The sequence below is a fragment of the Labeo rohita genome, unplaced genomic scaffold, assembly GCF_022985175.1.
Source record: "Labeo rohita strain BAU-BD-2019 unplaced genomic scaffold, IGBB_LRoh.1.0 scaffold_377, whole genome shotgun sequence".
Classification (NCBI taxonomy): Eukaryota; Metazoa; Chordata; class Actinopteri; order Cypriniformes; family Cyprinidae; genus Labeo; species Labeo rohita.
Window position 1 is genome coordinate 57662 of NW_026129295.1, and position 10755 is coordinate 68416.

Below are 10755 nucleotides of genomic sequence, written 5' to 3' on the forward strand. Positions count from 1 at the left end.
TATGTTTTTGATTGCCTGTGCTCAATGCTGCAAAAACACATTGAAAAAAAAAAAACTTTGCCATTACACAGAACACAAATACGAAAGGGAGTGTTTGCCAAATCTGTTTTGCCAATATCTATTCCCCCCATCCCCCCTACCAAAAAAAGGTCTAATACAACACACATGCATAATTCATTTATATTTTATTTCTTTGTGCTTAAAGGAGAAGTCCACTTCCAAAACAAAGATTCACATATAATGTACTCACCCCCTTGTCATCCAAGATTAGGCTTTTTTCTTCAGTCGTAAAGAAATTATGTTTTTTGAGAAAAACATTTCAGCATTTTTCTCCATATAATGGACTGATATGGTGGCCCGATTTTGAACTTCCAAAAGGCATTTTAAATGTGGCTTCAAACAATCCCAGCAGAGGAAGAAGGGTCTTATCTAGTGAAACAATCGGTTATTTTCATTAAAAAAATACAATTTAAATACTTTTTAATCTCAAATGCTCGTCTTGCCTTTCTCTCCCTGAACTCTGTGTATTCTGACTCAAGACAGTTAGGGTATGTCGAAAAACTCCAATCGTTTTTCTCCCTCAACTTTCAAAAATCATTTCAAAATCATCCCACATCACAGCAGAAGTACCAACCCAGTCTTTGCAAAGTGAACATGCAAAGAAGATCAAACACCCTTAAAAAAGGTAAAACAGCGATATAGGGCGATTTCGAAGTTGAGGGAGAACAAGAGATGGGAGTTTTTCGACATACCCTAACTGTCATGAACCGGAACAAAAACAGTCCAGGCAGAGTAAGACAAGACGAGCGTTTGGCATTAAAAAGTATATAAATTGTATTATTTTTATTAAAATAACCGATCGTTTTGCTAGATAAGACCCTTCTTTTTCGGCTGGGATCATTTACAACCGCATTTGGGATCATTTGAAGCTGCATTTAAACTGCATTTTGGAAGTTCAAAATTGGGGCACCATATCAGTCCATATGGAGAAAAATGTGGAAATGTTTTCCTCAAAAAACAATTTCTTTACAACTGAAGAAAGCAATGAACATCGTGGATGACAAGGGGGTGAGTAAATTATTTGTAAATTGTTGTTCTGGAAGTGGACTTCTTCTTTAATGTATTTACTTTCATTGTTCTAGCTCACTAGCACTCCTACGTTTTAATCTGTTTAAATATTTTTATATATGTATGTTGGATGTGTTACACTTAAAAGAAATGTATGCTTAAATATGAAATTGTCTTTTTACATGCTTTCTCTTCACTAGTCAAATTGTTCTAACAGTTTTTTCATTATCTTGCCAAGGGCTCCACAACCACATGGGCCGGCACTGTTTGCTGGGATACCAACATCCAAAAGACAACATAAAGCCAAAATCTCATGTTATGAAAAACAAAATGCTAGACATGCTATTTCATAAAATTTTGGATATGACTCGATGGCAAATGTACTTATTCACTGTACTTATTCAAACAAACAGTTCTTTATTTGCCCTTACCTTGTAAACAAGCAAAAACGGTCCAAACAGCACTTCATTCACAATAGAGGCGGGATAAAGTTATGAGTTTGACCAACAGTTTGAGTATCCAGTAGAGATGTGAGGTTTAGTCACAAACTCTTTTTAATACCTTTCATTGGTTAAACATTTGCAAAAACCTCAAACAAGCAAGGGTGACCAATAGTAATGATTTATAAAAAAAGAAAAAAAAAGATAAAATCACTTTAAAATACTTGTATAGATCACTTTTGAGCTACCTTATGGTCCTTTTTGTAAATTCAACCTTTTGAATGTTCTGTGTACTAACAGACTCATTAAATTATCTCAGGAGAAAGAAAGCTATACAATTTTGGCATGACACAATGAAGAATAAATCATTACAGAATGTCAATTTTTGGAAAAACTACTGCTTTAAATTCATACCTGTTTCTCTGTCCTCTGTGCTGCAGCTGGTACAGTGTTGTGTTTTTTATGTTCATCCATTTTACACAGCACACAAATACATTTCTGGTCAGTACGACAAAAAACTTCAAGGAGCTTGTTATGTTTCTGGCAGATCATCTCCTGTAGTCGTCTAGTGGCTTCAGTCAAATTGTGCATCTTTCCTTTAAAGAAATTCTCATGTTGTTCAAGGTGAGTTTGACAGTAAGAGTTCAGACACACAAGACAGGACTTGACGGCTTTGTATTTTCTTCCAGTACAGATGTCACACTGCACATCTCCAGCTCCAGCGTAATAGTCAGAAGGAAGTTTAGTCTTCTTCAGTTTCTCCACCACTTCAGCCAAAATGGTGTTTTTAGCTAAAGCAGGTCTTGGACTGAAGGTCTGTCTGCACTGAGGGCAGCTGTAGACTCTCATCTGGTCCTCCTGATCCCAGCAGCCTGTAATGCAGCTCTTACAGTAACTGTGTCCACAGGGAATGGCCACTGGATCCTTTAGGAGATCCAGACACACTGGACAGATGAACTCATTCTGATCCACTGAAATTTTGGCTTCTGCCATTTTACTGCATGAATACAGAGAGAGACACAAATATGCAACAGGTCAAGTTAGTTTCTCTTTCCCTGCTTCCTGGTTCTATGTTTGAGAACGTGTGTAAAACAGGCAGGGTTGCCATGTCCCAGAAAAATTTACAGCCAAATTTTTGGAGGTGGGGGTGGCACAGCTTTTTGACTTGATCCTGACTTTACTGCTTTATTCTTAAACAGTATGAACTTTAAGTGCTTGTGTATCTGAAAACTCTTTACAAAACCATAAAACTGTTTACAAAAATAAATTTTATATATATACACATATACAGTACTGTGCAAAAGTCTTAGGCCACTAGTATTTTCACCAGCTAAAAAATGGTTTAAAGTAAGTTATTTCTATCTTTTGCTGTAGTGTGTCAGTAGGAAACATCAGATTACATTTCCAAACATTCTGTTTGCCATTAATTGTAATAATCTAGTGAGATTTTTGTTTGCACTAAGAGTCTGACAACAGCCAGTGCTCCACACAGAGATCTGATCCCATCATCCAGTCTGTCTCTGGAATGACATGAAGAAACAGAAAAACTGAGACAGACTAAATCCAGAAGAACTGTGGCAACATCTCCAAGATGCTTCAAGTAACCTACCTGCAAAGCTACCTGAAAAACTCTGCACAAGTGCACCTAGGGCAAAAGCTACTTTAAATGCAAAGGATGGTCACATCAAATGCTTAATTATTTTAGTTAATATTAGTTCATTGATAAAGAAAATCTATTTATGACATTGTTTTTCAAGATTTGACAGTATTCTGATCTAAACCAAAGGGGTCACTGATTATGATTTCAACTTCTTAACTTTAGTGTGTAACGTTGCTGTTTGAGTATAAAAAAACATCTGCAAGTTACAATGCTTAAAGTTCAATACAAAGGGAAATATTGTCTTTTACAAAATTCACTTTTTAACCCCTTTTCAAGCACCCCCCATTTTGGCATGGAGACATTAATGACATGCCCAAAATAAAAAGGTGCTGCTCAGGAGTCTTTCTGGCTAGATAAATAATCAACATACAATGGTCAGGCATAACATTATGACCACCTTCCTGATTTTGTGTTGGCCCCTCTTTTGCTGTCAAAACAGCCCTGGCCCATTGAGGCATGGGCTCCACTAGACCCCTGAAGGTGTGCTGTGATATCCGGCACCAAGATGTTAGCAGCAGATCCTTTAAGTCCTGTAAACTGCAAGGTGGGGCCTCCGTGGATCACACCTGTTTGTTCAGCACATCCCACAGATGCTTGATTGGATTGAGAACTGGGGAATCTGGAGGCCAAGTCAACACCTCAAACTCGTTGTTGTATTCCTCAAACCATTCCTGAACCATTTTTGCTTTGTGGTAGGGTGCATTATCCTACTGAAATCTTTCTACAAAAGTTACATTGTAAACTTGTTGTTTCAACGGTGAAACAACGTTGATATAACGTTGAATGCTAAACGGTTGAAGCCCAGTCAAAACATTACCGAAATTCAATTATGTCTGTGTGTATGTCACATTTATGTCTGTTTATGTCTTTTGGAAGTGTGTGGATGTATCGTTCTGTTCCTGCCTGTTCCTGCCTGTTCCTACGAAGAGTTATATTAAATGGTTATTTGTTTGTATCGTATCTCGTCTCTCGTCTCGTCAGTCCAGCACGACACGTAACAGAAGGACCGACCGATACAGTTTTTCCCCGGCGTTTCCCTGCTTTATTTTCGTTATGGATAACCCCGCCGTCCTCCTCCTTTTCCTGGAGCAGGGGAATCGCTCTCTCGTGGACCACACTAGAGACTTCGTCCACCTCGTACCACTCACACACTACCCGGACAGGCAGCCTTTGCACATTCTACCGTGCAGGACTGAACATCGCCACGAAAGCGCAGCTGTCCGGGGAGGGTCCACGAGAGAGCTTCGCCAACTACATCGAGTGGGTGCTGGTGTCCTGTAGATCTTCGTTGACCACGGAGGATGACACCAGCCCCACTCAAGACCCAGAGCCCAGCCAACCAGCACCCCGACACGCAGAGTTTGAGCCCGAGCCCACCGCGGATGATGAGCCAGAGCCACGAGCGACTGAGTCAAAGATCGCCACAGAGCCAGAGCCTTACACGTCCGATCAGGTGCGAGAGCCGGCTACAACTACCACGACGGGGGAGTGCAAGATGGAGCAAGTGAGGGCTATGGAGAGCCCTGCCCACTGCACCACTGCTGGGGGTGAGCTGGAAGATAACTCTGGGGACTTGATTGACTTTTCTACGGAAGTTCTAGAAAATAACTCTGGGGATTTAATAGACTTCTTTACGGAAATATCTACCTGTCACATTATACCTGCCTGTATGGAATCCGCACCCACCCTCCCTTTTCTGCCTGTGTCAACGTCTGTCTGTTCACCGCTGTCCCCTGACAGCCCCTCTGCTCACCCTCAGTCCACCACCTGTGCAGTGGGCTCGCTGCGGGTCTGCCAGCTTCCATCGGTGTCAGGGCTGGAGGATCCCTCAGCTCCGCCTCCAGCTTCAGAGTCCAGAACTCCGCGGCTCCACCACGGCTCTCAGCGCCCTCGTCTCCATCGTCGCCCATCGGTCCACCAGCTCCACTGGGCTCCCTCGTCTTTCCGGCTCCGCCCTGGTCGGTCGTCGTCTCTTCATCACCTCAGGACTCTGTTCCTCTGGCTGCGCCTCGTCACTCCGTCCCACCGGCTCTGTGGACCTCCTCCCTCCCTCCGGCACAGCCTCCATCCTCTGTCGCTCCGGCTCCGCCGCAGACCTCCGGATCTCCGCCTTGGCCCTCCGGATCCTCGGTGTCGCCCTGGATCTTCGGCTCTCCGTCTCCGCCTCGGGCTCCTCCGCCAGCGGCTCCGCCTCCGTCGGTCGGCCCCCTAGAGTCGTCAGCCTTTCCTCCACCATGGCTCCTCCCTCCGTCGGCTCCACCGTGGGTCGTCATCATGGCTGCGGTCTGGGTCTCCTTCTGCTTCTCCTGCTCCGGGTCCCTCCTGTTCGTACCACTCACACACTACCCGGACAGCAGCCTTTGCACATTCTACCGTGCAGGACTGAACATCGCCACGAAAGCGCAGCTGTCCGGGGAGGGTCCACGAGAGAGCTTCGCCAACTACATCGAGTGGGTGCTGGTGTCCTGTAGATCTTCGTTGACCACGGAGGATGACACCAGCCCCACTCAAGACCCAGAGCCCAGCCAACCAGCACCCCGACACGCAGAGTTTGAGCCCGAGCCCACCGCGGATGATGAGCCAGAGCCACGAGCGACTGAGTCAAAGATCGCCACAGAGCCAGAGCCTTACACGTCCGATCAGGTGCGAGAGCCGGCTACAACTACCACGACGGGGAGTGCAAGATGGAGCAAGTGAGGGCTATGGAGAGCCCTGCCCACTGCACCACTGCTGGGGGTGAGCTGGAAGATAACTCTGGGGACTTGATTGACTTTTCTACGGAAGTTCTAGAAAATAACTCTGGGGATTTAATAGACTTCTTTACGGAAATATCTACCTGTCACATTATACCTGCCTGTATGGAATCCGCACCCACCCTCCCTTTTCTGCCTGTGTCAACGTCTGTCTGTTCACCGCTGTCCCCTGACAGCCCCTCTGCTCACCCTCAGTCCACCACCTGTGCAGTGGGCTCGCTGCGGGTCTGCCAGCTTCCATCGGTGTCAGGGCTGGAGGATCCCTCAGCTCCGCCTCCAGCTTCAGAGTCCAGAACTCCGCGGCTCCACCACGGCTCTCAGCGCCCTCGTCTCCATCGTCGCCCATCGGTCCACCAGCTCCACTGGGCTCCCTCGTCTTTCCGGCTCCGCCCTGGTCGGTCGTCGTCTCTTCATCACCTCAGGACTCTGTTCCTCTGGCTGCGCCTCGTCACTCCGTCCCACCGGCTCTGTGGACCTCCTCCCTCCCTCCGGCACAGCCTCCATCCTCTGTCGCTCCGGCTCCGCCGCAGACCTCCGGATCTCCGCCTTGGCCCTCCGGATCCTCGGTGTCGCCCTGGATCTTCGGCTCTCCGTCTCCGCCTCGGGCTCCTCCGCCAGCGGCTCCGCCTCCGTCGGTCGGCCCCCTAGAGTCGTCAGCCTTTCCTCCACCATGGCTCCTCCCTCCGTCGGCTCCACCGTGGGTCGTCATCATGGCTGCGGTCTGGGTCTCCTTCTGCTTCTCCTGCTCCGGGTCCCTCCTGTTCCCTCCTTGGCTCCTTCCACCTTCGTCACCCCCCTGGACTATGTTATGTTTATTTGAACTGTCTGTCCGGCCATGGCCTCCTGAACCGCCCACCTATTCTCTTGTTTTTTCTTGTATGTTGTACGGCGCGAGACGAGCCTATTCGGAGGGGGGGGTGTAATGTCACATTTATGTCTGTTTATGTCTTTTGGTTTCTCCCATTGTCTCCCCCCGTCAATCTGTCTGTTTTGGTTTAACCCTCATTACCGTCATCCCCTACACCTGTGTTTGTAATTAGTCTCTCCCTTTATAAGTCTGCTTGTGTTTTGAGTTTGCTGTCGGTCCTTGACGTTATTTGGAAGTGTGTGGATGTATCGTTCTGTTCCTGCCTGTTCCTACGAAGAGTTATATTAAATTGTTATTTGTTTGTATCGTATCTCGTCTCTCGTCTCGTCAGTCCAGCACGACATGTAACAGTGTAATTGTTGTTAACGCAAAAGTTAGGAAAGTTGTGTCAGTTTTGTCGACTTGTAAGGCCTGTCTGTGTCGCTTCAGTGTCAGATTGCTACAACAATTTTCAGAGGGAAACGTTAGAATATTTTATACAAATTCCTAATTTCAGAAAATAAAATTTCATACACTAATTTATTTTCGGCTTAGCAACAGTCGTTGTCATAATTTCTGTCGATTCAGGGTAATATCACGAGAGTGGAGGCAAGACCAGGAACGTTAACGTTAACCAGAGAAGGAGGGAGAGAGTGCGAAAGAAGTCATCGAGGAGCACGACCAAAAGGTAAGTCTGATTTCACAAATATACATGAGGTTAATGAGTTTCAAGCACTATGTCAATGCTTGAAAAATTGTAATTGCACAGTGTGTTGAATTAGCTTGTTAACGCGAGATTCTTGAATGCTCTTCCACATTTGTGTCGCGGAGGCCTACTTTTACAGTTGTCGACTGAAGCCAACTCGTGCTGCTTCAGTGTCTTTTTGTGCTTTTACGGCTGCTACGACAATTTTCAGGGATAAGACGTTATTCGTGTATACACAAATTAAAAATTTCAGAAAACAGAAGTGTACCTAAGCTAATTATTCTGTTTAACAGCCGTTGTCATTACTGTCAATTCAGGATGGTATCGCGAGATTGGAAGCGAGACTAGCCAGGGAAAGAGCATGAAAGAAAGTGGTCTGTGAGGGCGCGGAATCAAAAAGGTAAGTCTGATTTCACAAATATACACAAAGTCCCGAGTTAAACGCATTATGTCAGTGCTTTGAGAATTGTAACAGCATAGTTTGTTTATTTAGCTTGTTAATGCGATATTCCGGGAATGCTTTTCCACATTTGTGTTGCGAATGCCTACTTTTACAGTTGTCGACTGAGGCCTACATTACTCGTGCTGCTTCAGTGTAGTAATGGGAAGTTTGAGTCTCGTTCAGCATAATGAACGAAACTTTTTTTCGAGTCATTTCATTCATTTTATAATGTAATTATAATTAAAATGTTACGTGTTACTTCCCTAACACATCTACTGCTTACACAAATGTTGATCACACTACAATCAAGACAAAACTATAATGCTATAAGAAACAAGAAATATTAATTAATTGTTTACATGGGTCTTTAGTCTATGATTAGCTCACCCCATCTCTTATCTGAGTCTTCAGATTTGAAAGAAAAAATAGAAAATAGAAAAAATAGATCGTAATTAAACCAGAAAAAAGCAAAATACATGCAAGCTTGGGCTCCTAAACATTAGATCACTTACACAAAAGCAGTTATTGTGAATGAAATGATCACAGATAATAGTTTTTATGTACTCTGCTTAACTGAAACCTGAATAAAACCTAATGATTATATTGGTCTAAATCGGTCTACTCCACCAAACTATTATAAGCATGAGCCCCGTCAGAGTGGTCAGAGTGGTCATGGTGGTGGTGTTGCAACAATATATAGTGATATTCTCAATGTTACTCAGAAAACAGGATACAGGTTTAATTCATTTGAAATACTTTTGCTTAATGTTACTCTGTCAGATATGCAAAAGAAATCTCTCCTATCTCTTGTTTTAGCTACGCCAGGGCCATATACAGATTTCCTAAAACAATTTGCCGAATTCCTTTCAGAGCTATTGGTTAATTTTGATAAAGCGCTAACTGTCAGAGATTTTAACATTCACGTTGATAATACAAATGATGCGTTAGGACTTGTGTTTACTGACCTAATAAACTCTTTTGGAGTCAAGCAAAATGTCACTGGGCCCACTCATCGTTTTAATCATATGCTAGATTTAATTATATCGCATGGAATTGATCTTACTGATATAGATATTGTACCTCAAAGAGATGATGTTTCTGATTATTTCCTTGTATCGTGCATGCTGCGTATCACTGATATTAACTATATGGCTCTGCGTTATCGTCTTGGCAGAACTATTGTTCCAGCCACCAAAGACAGATTTACAAATAACCTGCCTGATTTATCTCAACTGCTCTGTGTACCCATTAATACACAGGATCTAGACAAAATGACTAGCAATATGGGCACCATCTTCTCCAATACGTTAGAAGGTGATGCCCCCATCAAACTAAAAAAAGTTAGAAAAATTGTATTGCGCCATGGTACAACAGTAATACCCATTCTCTCAAGAAAGAAACTCATAATCTTGAGTGCAAATGAAGAAAAACTAACTTGGAAGTTTTTAGAATTGCATGAATGGTATGTCCAGATACAGACAGGCTTTAAAAGCTGCTAGGGCCGAGCATATTCGCATGTTACTAGCATGTTGCTTGCACAATTAACATTATACTAGCATGTTGTTAGCATGTTTCTAACATGGTTAGTATGCTGCTAGCCTGATTAGCAAGTTACTAGCATGTTGTTGACATAATTAGCATGTTACTAGCATGTTGTTAGCATGTTACTAGCATGTTTCTAGTATGATTAGCATGATTACCAAGTTACTAGCATTTTTCTATCATGATTAGCATGTTACTAGCACGTTGCTTGCACAATTAACATTATACTTGCATGTTGTTAGCATGTTTCTAACATGGTTACCATGCTGCTAGCATGATTAGCAAGTTGCTAGCGTGTTGCTAACATGTTTCTAACATGTTAGCATGTTACTAGCATGTTGCTTGCACAATTAACATTATACTAGCATGTTGTTAGCATGTTTCTAACATGGTTAGTATGCTGCTAGCCTGATTAGCAAGTTACTAGCATGTTGTTGACATAATTAGCATGTTACTAGCATGTTGTTAGCATGTTACTAGCATGTTTCTAGTATGATTAGCATGATTACCAAGTTACTAGCATTTTTCTATCATGATTAGCATGTTACTAGCACGTTGTTGCACAATTAACATTATACTAGCGTGTTGTTAGCATGTTTCTAACATGGTTACCATGCTGCTATGATTAGCAAGTTGCTAGCATGATTACATGTTACTAGTTACAATTAACATTATACTAGCATTTTTCTGTTTCTAACATGGTTAGCATGCTGCTAGCTTGATTAACAAGTTACTACCATGTTGTTGACATAATTACCATGTTACTAGCATGTTGTTAGCATGTTTCTAGTATGATTAGCATGTAACTAGCATGTTGCTAGCATGATTACCAAGTTACTAGCATTTTTCTATCATGATTAGCATGTTACTAGCATGTTGCTAGCATGATTACCTAGTTACTAGCATTTTTCTATCATGATTAGCATATTACTAGCATGTTGCTAGCATGATTAGCATGTTGTTAGCATGTTTTCTAACAAGATTAGCATGTTAATAGCATGTTGCTAACATGATTAACATGTAACTAACATTTTGCTAGCCTGATTAGCAAGTTACTAGCATGTTGCTGACATAATTAGCATGTTACTAGCATGTTGTTAGCATGTTTCTAGTATGATTAGCATGTAACTAGCACGTTGCTAGCATGATTACCAAGTTACTAGCATTTTTCTATCATGATTAGCATGTTACTAGCACGTTGCTTGCACAATTAACATTATACTAGCATGTTGTTAGCATGTTTCTAACATGGTTAGCATGCTGCTCGCATGATTAGCAAGTTGCTAGCGTGTTGGTA

At 42.9% G+C, this 10755-nt stretch overlaps 1 pseudogene; it reads right to left on the reverse strand.

The window, feature by feature from the left end:
- The window catches only part of LOC127160531 (tripartite motif-containing protein 16-like), a 33860-nt pseudogene extending 31292 nt beyond the window's left edge, over window positions 1-2568 (reverse strand).
- Between the last annotated feature and the right edge of the window lie 8187 nt (window positions 2569-10755).